Here is a 3,898-nt window from a genome sequence, read left to right on the forward strand (position 1 = left end):
ATGAGTATGCCAACATTAATGAGCACAAGTTATCAGCCGGTGAGAGATCACAGCCTTCAGTGCCCTGCCCAGAATGGGTACCTCATTTTCCTCTTGGGCACTTGTGCAGGGAAGGAAAGGAGGGGGCCAGGGAGCATACTCATATATATCAAAGAGGCAGAACTTCTCAACTTCCATCGCTCATCTCTGGCATTTTCTCTTTTATTATACTCAAATTATGGGAAAAAAATTATTCCTTAACACCATTTACATCATATGAAGTAAATGTACGTAATATTCTACCAAGCTGAAATCAGTGTTTGTGTACTATTTTGTGATGCATTTTTATTTTTTATTTATGCTAACAGTTACCTATAAGGGATTTGAGGCTACTTCTTTTTTTTCACTTGGTTTATGTACACACTTCCACATATCAGTTCAGCCCAGATGCTTGTCATTTTTATGCTTTACAACCTTTCTGTGTGTTTCCTCTTCGGTGGCTTCTAAATAGGAAACAACTAACTTATATTTATGACAAGAGGTGGCATCAGCATTTGAGTCTCCTACAGAAGACAGCATTGAGGGCTGCCATGTGCTCTGTTCAGCTCAAAGAGCAAAGAAACAGAATCAGTCCCAGTTCAATAGAGACAACAGTCATGTGAAGCAATTTAAGGAAATTAACAAAGACCATAGTAAGAAGCACCAGAGAGCATAAGGGATGAGGGAATATACTCAGTGAAAAAGAGATCTGAGTGGGAAGTTTTGGATCAGCACTTAGAGGAAGTGATGGATATAGATTGGCCAAGAGTGGGACAGCCATTCCAGGTTTAGAGAATGGCCTTTCCAAGAGCTGAAAGAGAGGAACTAGCAAGTCATGTGCTGGGTACTATTTGCCAATTTACTTGTCTCCAGAAGAAGGTCATGCTAGGGAATCACAAAGGAGGAGGTTGGAGAGTTGACAGGGAGCCCAGAGTGCTAAACTGAGAGATATGGTAACTAGTAAACAGGGGATCCTGATAGATTCACAAATGAGGCAGCAATATGATGAAAACAAACAAAAAAGTTGACATCCAAAATGAATATTGATATAGAAGTAAAATCCTGGATTTATGTTGTTGCCCATATAAGCTACTTAAAGCAAGAATCATTGTGAATAACATATATAATAATTATTTGCACTATTATCTCCTTTATATATTTAAAGTGTTTTGACAACTTTCTACCCTATTTCCTCCAGCACCACAGTGTAAAATACTACTGATGTACATTTGTGCTGGAAACAATAACCCTTGACTGGCACACCAAATTCTATCATTTAGAAATAGTAAAGTTTTTCTGGAACCAATCCTAATGCTGTATTTCTGAACTACATGTCTGAACCCCTTCTACTTGCACTGAGCTATGAAGGCTGTACCATTTAGCCTTAGCCAAACCAGGCAAGCTACTTAGTCAAACTTTACATATGCTGTCAGCTTCATTAAGGCAATTGCTTCTATACTTACATTTCACCATCTTCAACTGAAGCAGTAACAAGGCTGAAAATTGTTCTTAAAAATCTTTTTTAAGTATTTTAAATATGCCAAAAATATTAGATACAAGGAAAAATGTGATGCTATACTGTCCAGTACTAATCCTGAGTTCTACTTTCTCTTTTTAATTTATATATATATATATATATATATATATATAATTGAGCTATAATTGCTCACTCTGGGGTCCACATAACTCAAGGATACTATGGTGAATTTAATCAAGGGCAGAACTGATGGTAAAAAATCAATGTAGGAATTTTGCCAAGGCTTAGTAGCCTAGGAAGTAATGATTTCAATGTGAAACTTTTCCAAACCCCTCAAGGACACTAAGAGCTGGGAGAGTGAAGGATTGAAAAGAACCCCTGGATTTAGTTCAACATGTTTAAGGGTCAGCACTAACTTTTTAGCCAAACTGTATCAAGTATCGAGAAATGAGGTCTGAGCTTTGAGATTAAGTCATTGGGATTGCTGAGAAAAGAGGTGTAATGATTTCCTACTTGATGTAAGCCAAAGAGAATCACTAGGAAGATTCCTTGCTTAGGGATTCATTATCATTCTTATATTTTTTTCTCCGGTTCCACTATTCCAGTTCCTCCTGTGGTCCTATGGGCCCATCAACTGTGATGGAGTGAGAAAACACATACATTGACCTTAATTAACAAATCTGACAAGCTCAAAAGGAAACGGAGAAAACGAGGGAGACGAGTGAAGAAAAGGAGAGTGATGATTAATTAGGATGGAAAAATCTTCTTAATTGGGAAATGGAAATGTGCTTTTCCATGACTTCACTTTCCACATTCTTTTCTACTGAGTGTGAACATAGAAATCCACTGGAGTGTGCCTTAGCATTGAAAGATTCACTTGTCATATGACCTGACCCTCATATACATTGGTGTCTGCCTGAGAAAACAGGGGCTCTTTCTAACAGTGGTGGGGAGATTGGCCCTTTTGAGCTTAAAGAATGAATTTTTCCAATGAGGCATATTCCTGCGGGATATTTTTTTCCCCTGGGATAAATGGGACTTTTAGTGGTGTTTCTCTTTATTGTTGGCTTTAGCACCTAACCCCAGCATCTGGGACCACTCCACTTGTCCTGTGACTTTGGGTAAGTAATTAAACAACTCTATAGGCTTCTGTTTCTCATCTGCAACATAAGGAATATTTACTAGATGCTTGTATGTCTTCTTGCACACAAAAGCTTCCATCCGTGATCATTCCAAGTGCAGCCCTCCCTCCTCAGGCCTGCCCATCCCTGCCTTGAAAAGAATCTGAACTTTGGAACCAACAACAGAAATGTTTAATCTCTGCAGCTGTCCTTGGGTTCTCCAACTTTATAGGAGGAGAAAAGCGACTTTTTGTTCCTAGTTAGATCTCAACAGCAAGTATAAGGGATGAAAATTATTTAATATTGCAAACCTTTATTACAGAGATTAAAGAAGTTTCCTAAATGAATTCCATATGTAGATTTGAGAGCGAGTTTTGTTTTGTTTGGTGTAAAAGTGTTATTTAGTTAGAATGAAAGAGAGACTAAGTTTTTATGTTTCCTTTATTGATTCATAATGGAAACTGTGCTTTATAAGGAAAGAACCTAACGAAAATGAGGAATTTATACAAAGAACTAGATAAGAAGAAACTGAAGACAAGAATGAGAAAAGAAAAATGAGTAGAAAAAAAAATAGGTCAAAGAAATGTGTAAAATGTGCCAGTGAAGAAAGATTACTCAGGCTTGCTTACAGGTCAGTCAGTAAGCATTTATGGTTCCCCTTTTACTGTGCACCTCAAAATGATACTTATTACATTGGGACCTAAAAATTATTTAATGTTTTCAATAAATTTCAGAAGTACTGGTGGGTGGGGAGTGTGAGGGCGATAATGGGGCATGAAAATCTCACTCATAATATAAGTTGGTCATGGGGATAGAAGTGCAGCATGGAGAATATAGCCAGTGGTTTTGTAACATCTTCCTATATTGTCAGATAGTAACTGCACTAGTGGGGGTGAGGATTTAATAATGTGTGTAATTGTTGAACCACTCTGTTGTGTACTTGAAACCAATATAATATTGTATATCAACTATACTTCAATTAAAACAATAAATGTATAGTGCTTGTATTACAAGTAAGTACCTGTATTAGCTTTTATAATGAATAATTCAGAGACTAAAAAGTGAAAGTCTACACCCCGTCCCACTTTTCAGACATACCCACTGTTAATAGTTTGGTTTATATTTGCCCACATTTTTATATATGCATATACAAATTTTATATCTATATGTTTATTTATAATTGTTTTATATAAGTGAGATCATTCTGCTCTTCAACTTAGTTTTTCTTTTAACTGTATTTATTTTATAATCAGAAATAAATGAATATCCACTATATATTATG

Source organism: Manis javanica, chromosome 5 (assembly GCF_040802235.1).
Source record: "Manis javanica isolate MJ-LG chromosome 5, MJ_LKY, whole genome shotgun sequence".
Taxonomy (NCBI): Eukaryota; Metazoa; Chordata; class Mammalia; order Pholidota; family Manidae; genus Manis; species Manis javanica.